We start from the raw sequence: 9,514 nt of genomic DNA on the forward strand, positions 1-9,514 counted from the left end.
AGGCTCCTGGGTAGTCACCGCGGCCATATTGGATTCTTACTATCGAGGCGAGGAAAACACCTAATTTTAAGTTGCGGTATTTTCCGAAATAAAAAGACATTTCAATAAAAAATCACGACAGATCGTTTCAGCACACTTCAAAAATTGACCGGATACTATCCTTTTCCCTCGACAATAAACAAACAGCCATAAAACAAAGCCTAAACATACGGAAAACAAGCCGTTTGACGACTATCGAAAGGAGTGGTGAAGTTCCTTCCGCATATATATTTCTTGCAAATCTTACCATACGGTCAATTTTACGAGTTTCACGAATACGTTAAACGTTAGAGCACAAGTACAGAGCGAATAATAAAGAAATATACCGCAACTTAAAATAAGGTTGTCAACATGTCACAAGACAGAATTCTCCATTGGAGAGAGTGAGAGGAGAGAGTTCTTATTTCTGCCGCGACGGTACGGCGCTACCGTCAACGCAGAGTCTCGGCTCAGGGACCAGGAGTGTATCACTTAAAGTAGAGCTCTAAAAAAGTAGGTATTCTCGATCCGCCATTTTTCTTCCAATCATCTGTGAAAACATAACCTTTTCGTAAACGTCAATACGCTTTTCGGTCTCGCGATTAATGTAAAATTTAGCTGAAATATCGATTCTGTAAATTGAAAATAAGTATTAATTGATTCTTAATTGATTAGACGTGTGTTCTTAAACGCGCGACAGTATAATTTGTTTTATAAGTGTCATATTTATCGTAAATCGACACATCGTGACTCTGTTTCATTGTACGTATTTGGAGCAGTAATTTCAAGGGCAGAAGGTATATTATTTAAATAATACTCATCGCGAAAAATTGTTTTCATGTTGCAGTTTTTGTCACATTTTGACATATTTTGTGTTTTTAGATTAAGTATTTGGCTGTTTGTAAAATGTCAACTGAGGACAATGAAAAAATCCAAGTACGTCGCATCCTGGGCCAATGTTGAGGTAATTGCCGCATAAATTCCTAATTTTTTTCTTTCGTTTACTAATTTAATGCTTCATTTATCATATTTAATATACTTCCACTCATTTCAGGACCCTAAGCTTCAAGAGTATTACACAGATGAAAAAATTGAAAGTTTGTTGGTCGAAAATCTCTACCTGAAGAGTCTGCTAAAAATGTCAACTAAGGACAATCAAAAAAATTTAAGTACGTCGCATCCTGGGCCAAATGTTGAGGTAATTGCCGCCTAAATTTCTAATTTTTTTTTTTCTTTCGTTTACTAATTTAATGCTCCATTTATCATATTTAATATACTTCCACTCATTTCAGGACCCTAAGCTTCAAGAGTATTACACAGATGTAACGTTTCAGTTGACTCTTCAGGTAGAGATTTTCGATCAACAAACTTTCAATTTCTTCATCTGTGTAAATACTCTTGAAGCTTAGGGTCCTGAAATGAGTGGAAGTATATTAAATATGATAAATGGAGCATTAATTAGTAAACGAAAGAAAAAAATTAGAAATTTAGGCGGCAATTACCTCAACATTTGGCCCAGGATGCGACGTACTTGGATTTTTTTGATTGTCCTTAGTTGACATTTTTAGCAGACTCTTCAGGTAGAGATTTCGACCAACAAACTTTCAATTTTTTCATCTGTGTAATACTCTTGAAGCTTAGGGTCCTGAAATGAGTGGAAGTATATTAAATATGATAAATGAAGCATTAAATTAGTAAACGAAAGAAAAAATTAGGAATTTATGCGGCAATTACCTCAACATTTGGCCCAGGATGCGACGTACTTGGATTTTTTTCATTGTCCTCAGTTGACATTTTACAAACAGCCAAATACTTAATCTAAAAACACAAATATGTCAAAATGTGACAAAACTGCAATGAAAACAATTTTCGCGATGAGTATTATTTAAATAATATACCTTCTGCCCTTGAAATTACTGCTCCAAATACGTACATGAAACAGAGTCACGATGTGTCGATTTACGATAAATACGACACTTATAAAACAAATTATACTGTCGCGCGTTTAAGAACACACGTCTAATCAATTAAGAATCAATTAATACTTATTTTCAATTTTACAGAATCGATATTTCAGCTAAATTTTTACATTAATCGCGAGACCGAAAAGCGTATTGACGTTTACGAAAAGGTTATGTTTTCACAGATGATTGGAAGAAAAATGGCGGATCGAGAATACTCACATTTTATAGAGCCTTTACTTAAAGTCACTTTGCCCTCTACCCTGTTTTAATCTATCGTTAATATTTTTTAAGTATTATCTACTTCAAGTCACTTTCGATTTCCTTTGTTATGAATACTTAAGCAATAATTCATTTCAAGTTATTTTCGATTCTTCGGATTTTAATCTATCACGTGGACAAGTTATTTCTTAAGCGTGAAGAAAAAACAGTACAAAAAAACTAATGCACATTACAATTTTATGCGATCGTTGAATCATAAAATTCTAAGCTAATTATTAGTATCAATTGTATCAATTGAACTATTATAATTATAGAAAAGAATGTAGAATAAGTTTAAGAAATTAATGTAAGTACGCACTTTTAATGGATAAGCATAAATTTTACAAATTTTGTTAATTATTCTAAGATTTGGATGCAACGATGATGTCACGTTTCATCATTCACACGTAGACTTGTCTCTATGACCTAGTTTACATCGATCACTGATACGCGTATTAAATAGTAAATAACTAGTAAATAAGTCTGATTATTGGCTGATCAGTTCAATATACTATTTGATACGCGTATCAAGAGATCGGTGTAAACTAGGCCTATGTGGGAATACCAATGAAATAATGCCGTAGCGCGGTGCGTGACAGGCGTTCCATTTAATTCACTACCTGAGATACCGTTAGACTAAACGGTGCCACGGGTGCGTGCAAACCCAGATCGGAACGAAGTAACATGTTCCATCCGTTATTGTTCGTTTTCCATCCATATAACGTTATATAAAACTTCTGTAATTTTGTACAAATTCATATTATTTAGAGATATTGTAACTGGAAGGTATACATATAGGTATGCGTATATCAGTACAAGAATAGATAAAAAACTATCGATATGTACCAATAGGTAAAATATCCAATAAGACAATATTAATAGCGTTTTTCACTGGGAGAACTAGTGCGCACTAAGTGCGCACTCGCCGCAGGCAACGTGTTTCACTGGGCGTTTCGATGCGCGCGAAAATGGTGCGCGCTGTTTCACTGGGAAGTCTAGTGCCGAGTTTTTGCACTATAGTGCGAGAATTCGGCACGAGCTCCGAGAGACGGTGTCAGTTCAGTGCAACATGGCTGCGTGGGATGGTGACAATGTTTCAAATTCACGAGATGCACGATTAGCATTTGGACTATAAATTTGCTTTCTTCGTCATCATCCAGTAGTGATAAAGATGATTTATTATTAAAAGAAAATCCGCGGAAAATTCCAAAGATCGAAAACTTTGTTCAAATAATGCATAATCTTATGGATAGGTATGTAAGTACATATATATTTATTGTTTCTGCAGATTATTGTATTACGTGAAATAATACCCTTATAGAAATTTAATACTGTGATTATTTGGCTAGTAATTAAGGACTTATTTTGAGTATTAAAATCATTAAAAACAGTACTTTTAATACTCAAAATAAGTAATCAATCACTAGCCAAAAATCACTTACAGTATATTTGAGTATATTAAAATTCTGTAAAGATAATATGTATTGTATAAATATATGTAGTGTATCAATGCTATATACAAATATTATATTATATTATTTTATATTTATCTATTTCATAGGCTTTTCCGAAATAAAAATCAAATTCTAATATAAGCATGTAAGCCTGGCTGGACGTTGTCGTTATATTTGAAGGTTTTTCTTTTTTTTATAATTATAAATATTATTTATTATTCGCATATATTCGTATATATCAACAAACGTTTCGACTCTCCGTTTGGGTCCTCTTCAGTATTCTTTCGATTTGTAAACAATAATGTCTTCAATCCTAGTATAAGGACTGATTAAAATAATAGGCAAGCGAGAAGAAAAGCAATAAAAATGTATTCATCTTAAAATATTTATTTATATTGTAAAAATATTAATTAACCTTAAAATTATTAATTATATGTATTGCATTAAACATATATAACGGATTGCGGATATTTTTTGTTTACAAAGGAACGTTAAAGAGGACCCGAACAAAAGGTCGAAACGTTTGTTGTAATATATGCGAATAGTAAATAATATTTTTAATTTCAAAAAAAGAAGATCCTTAAATAATAACGACACCAACTGGCCAGACTTACATGTTTTATATTAATAATTAAATTATATTATTTTTACAGTTCAAAAGTCATTTTTGGATTGCAAGAACAACAGCTTACAAAATAATAGAAATTATGAATATTCCGGATTCTATCCATTTGATCAGAGTCACGGAGGTAGTGAACCTACCACCGCAGAATTGGATATGTTATCATTTTTGTGGTGTTAAGTTGATATTTATTTGTATTGAACTACTACTCATATTTCTGTGTTAATAGTAATTGAACACTCCATAGGTTTACTGAGATAAAGTCTGCCTTAGAGATGTGTCGTAAAGATTTGGAGTATGTCATGCAATAACTTTCAGGCAGAACAATCGAGTGCTTAATTTTTTAATTGATATAACGCTAAAGATCATAAAATTTGAAGACAACAAAGTTTCTGCAAAGATTATTAATATTATAATATGTATATATATAATTCTCTCTCTCCTCTCCCTCTCCCTCCACCCCCCTCTCCCTATAATAGTCGATAATTGGTACTGCAATGTCTATTGCAATAAACTAAAGATTAACTACAGTTTACATTCTTCTAAAGTTAATCACAGATAATAGTTCATCACAGATGTCGATAGAGAAAAAAAACTAGTGTAGAAAGAAACAAAATTATGTAAGAAACAAACAGAATTATCAATAAAAAAAAAAACATCTTACGATTGACACTTTCAGTATTTATATATAAGCTGCTTTCCTTTTAATGAACACAGTCGATACGAGCATTGTTTTATCTTTGTTATTCATTGATGACTATTAGAAATTAAAAGGAAAACAGCCATAGTTAACAGTTCTAATATTACACCTATTACTATATTGGTTTTTCTTTCTTCTTTGGCTAGTTTTCATTATTTTATTACTCTGTATTTGGTTTGGCGAACTACGTATCAAGTTTAACTTTCCCGATGTCGCTCTTTTGCGGCTTTCCTTTTTTCAAAGTCATCATACAAATCAAATACAGAGGCACAATGCGCCATAAAACCGCACTGAGATGGCACTGAGAATAATGGACATGTTTAGTTGGGAGTGCAAAAAAACTTGCACTTTTGGTGCATTCCGGCAGTGTCGCCTGAACTCGACGAGTTTCCAGAGTTCCACGCTATAGAAGAATTATATATATTTTTATAAATATCTTACGATTACAGTTTTTTCTTCATACCTCGGTCGAAAGTACGTACTTTCGTCCCTAATAGCAGGGACGAAAGTTTAACATTTACTCCCTGTGAGAAGTACACGCGCGCTCTCTATAACTTTAAACCTTTACGCCCTTTAACCTTAAAAATAGTCATCAACATTGTTCTGTCAATATGTCATCTGATGAATCCGTAGACGAGGAAGAAGTTATACGAAATTTCGATGCTTCCCGACGATCCGCGTCTCGTTCCCCGGCCGGAAGACGCGATCCCGACGACGGACGGCTTATCGATCGTCCTGGCGTGCGAATCCGCGCGACACACGTGCACACACATACCAACGGTCACCCCGTTGGCACGCACGTGAATTTATTTTTACAAAATATGACAAGACTTGACTCTTGGAATGTATTTGATGCCTGCCCTCCCGACCAGCAGCACTCGCTTCGCTCGTGCCGCAAATGTCGGGGGCAGGCATCAAAAACATGCTTATTAACATTTAAAGTTAAAAAAGTAAAATTAATAACGTACTTTCGACCGGCTATGAAGAAAAATCGTATACACTACGCGGGCCAAAAGTTGAAATCTCGGTCCTGCTCGTCATGATGCCCTCGGCTTCGCCTCGGGGCATCATGACGCGCAAGGCCGAAAATTCAACTTTCGGCCCTTGTAGTGTAATATACTATTCTTTTTTTATTGTTAAGGTGGGACGTGATGAAGACTGTTATTTTATTCAATATTGAAATTTTAATACCACATTATTATTTGCGTATATATGTTTGTATAAATAAAAAAAGTTTAGAATTTTGTTAAAAAACTATCTAGTTATATTAGAATATTTTTGAAGAATGTATATTCAATATACTTTATATGATCATTTTTTAATGATACTAGACACTGAATAAATGTTTAATATGTTATTTTCAAATGTTTCAATCTATATTCCAGCATTTATAATCTTCGTGTAAAAATTAAAAAAAAAATAGAGAAGTTTGGACTGAAATATATTGCCGTGTTCTGATTATAATGGGTTCAGTCTTATATTTTAGAAAACATATTTTCTCCAAATAAATAAAATATCTTTTTTCCTAATTTATTGAAAGTATTTATTAAATATTCTTCCTATAATTACATCTGAACATAATTTTGCAAAAATTATATCATAAGAGCTATATAAAGATCTTCGAATGCTGCAATTTTTATATCTTTTTTTATATTTTCTATAACACTGATTTATTTTGTACTGCTGAGGTGAATATCAACGAAACCAGAGAGAAACCTGAGAGAGGCCATCCCGGCATTTTTCGTCAATTTTTCTGTGTCACATTTTCCGACGCGCCGCCTGAGAAAGTGCGTATCAACTACGTCGTTTCGCTCGGTAACCGCACATGGTTTGCGTCCGTGCTAATGGTTCGTGTCCGAACTAGCCAGTTAGAGGGGATATGCTGCGGCCGCGGCGCACAGTGGAGCCGTTTGCGCGAATCGCGGAAAAAATTATGTTACTTGTAAAATATGCAATGAATGATCATAGAACCTTTCAATGTTGACTTATAAAAATTGCAAAAATGTATATTTATTAAAAATTAATGATAGGAACAAGTATTTGATTGAAATTAAATAAAAATTCAATTTACATTTAATTTACGTATAAGAGCAAAGTAATTCTTGCGTCGATCATCGCCTAAGTTTAAATTTTTTTGATGTGGTTTACTTCTTAAACTAGTTATTAACGGATCGGATGACACGAGCATCATATGCATAACATCTTCATTTGTAAACAGACGGCTACATTTTCTACTATGATTAAGTCGATATCGTTTATAGTCCTTAATTATTTCTTGCCTCTTGAGCTTCTTCCGATAATGTCCCAAACAGGTAACGCTGCATTTTCCGAGGCATTTTCTATAATTTCCTTACCGTGAAGAAGAATTTATGAACGGTAATTGGCATAAAGTACCAAGAATATTTTTCAATAAATATTTCCGCTGCCTTGTACACGCATAAGAACCGAATTTTTCTGAATTTATTTCTGCACCACAATTAATCGTTTGTAATATTGTGGAAAATCTTCTGATCAATTTCTCGTCAACTCCAGTTATTTCTGCTGTGATTTTGGATCAGCAAAAAATCGTCGAGAAGTATTTCCGTCATTAGATGATCCGGAACCTTGTTTAACGATGTCTACCATCAGTCCAAGTTTATTATAAAAAGCGTCTTGTATTCTTTTTTTTGTTTCTTCTTTTTTAACGCGTGTTTCTGGCGTTGTTGACCACTTATTCTTGAAAGACAAATTGTAGGCAATATGTAATATACATTCCATGAATTTGATTCGTGCGTACAAGGGTGACATTCCTAATTTGAGTGCTTCTTTTCTTTGTTAGACCTTTTATTAATTTCTGTTAAGTTGTTCATTTGAGATGGTTTGGAACCGCAAATGAACCACGAAGATGATGAAGGCGTGTGGGTTACAGCTTGAGCTACCTTACCGTCTATCATCGTAAATATCATTTGATGATTTATTTTGAATGTGGTTCCGAACTTTTCTATTTCTGTTTCTCGTAATTGAGCAATTTCGTCATCCATACGTTGCTTTTCACTTTTTATTTTTTCAGCAGTTCTTTTGTGTATTCAAATTGTATTGCTCTGCAATATCTCGTTGAAGAAGGTCGATCATTATTCCAAATAATAATATTTTATCGTAAAATGAAGTAAGACGTATAAGGGCACCATCTGTGACTAGTTAGTGCCAATTGTTATAAAAGACTTTTGCAGCAACAATGCACTCGAAACAACAATTATCCGTTGCGTTCCTTTCTCTTTCTCCTTTCAAGACATGAAAAGCTTTTCCATCTCCTATCAAGAATTAGTCACAGATGATGCCCTTATACGTCTACTTCATTTTACGATAAAATATTATTATTTGGAATAATGATCGATCTTCTTCAACGAGATATTGCAGAGCAATACAATTTGAATACACAAAAGAAATGCTGAAAAAATAAAAGTGAAAAGCAACGTATGGATGACGAAATTGCTCAATTACGAGAAACAGAAATAGAAAAGTTCGGAACACATTCAAAATAAATCATCAAAAGATATTTACAATGATAGACGGTAAGGTAGCTCAAGCTGTAACCCACACGCCTTCATCATCTTCGTGGTTCATTTGCGGTTCCAAACCATCTCAAATGAACTAACTTAACAGAAATTAATAAAAGGTCTAACAAAGAAAAGAAGCACTCAAATTAGGAATGTCACCCTTGCACGCACGAATCAAATTCATGGAATGTATATTACATATTGCCTACAATTGTCTTTCAAGAATAAGTGGTCAACAACGCCAGAAACACGCGTTAAAAAAGAAGAAACAAAAAAAAGAATACAAGACGCTTTTTATAATAAACTTGGACTGATGGTAGACATCGTTAAACAAGGTTCCGGATCATCTAATGACGGAAATACTTCTCGACGATTTTTTGCTGATCCAAAAATCACAGCAGAAATAACTGGAGTTGACGAGAAATTGATCAGAAGATTTTCCACAATATTACAAACGATTAATTGTGGTGCAGAAATAAATTCAGAAAAATTCGGTTCTTATGTTGTACAAGGCAGCGGAAATATTTATTGAAAAATATTCTTGGTACTTTACTGCCAATTACCGTTCATAAAATTCTTCTTCACGGTAAGGAAATTATAGAAAATGCCTCGGAAAATGCAGCGTTACCTGTTTGGGACATTATCGGAAGAAGCTCAAGAGGCAAGAAATAATTAAGGACTATAAACGATATCGACTTAATCATAGTAGAAAATGTAGCCGTCTGTTTACAAATGAAGATGTTATGCATATGATGCTCGTGTCATCCGATCCGTTAATAACTAGTTTAAGAAGTAAACCACATCAAAAAAATTTAAACTTAGGCGATGATCGACGCAAGAATTACTTTGCTCTTATACGTAAATTAAATGTAAATTGAATTTTTATTTAATTTCAATCAAATACTTGTTCCTATCATTAATTTTTAATAAATATACATTTTTGCAATTTTTATAAGTCAACA

The sequence above is a fragment of the Temnothorax longispinosus genome, chromosome 3 (assembly GCF_030848805.1).
Source record: "Temnothorax longispinosus isolate EJ_2023e chromosome 3, Tlon_JGU_v1, whole genome shotgun sequence".
Lineage (NCBI taxonomy): Eukaryota > Metazoa > Arthropoda > Insecta > Hymenoptera > Formicidae > Temnothorax > Temnothorax longispinosus.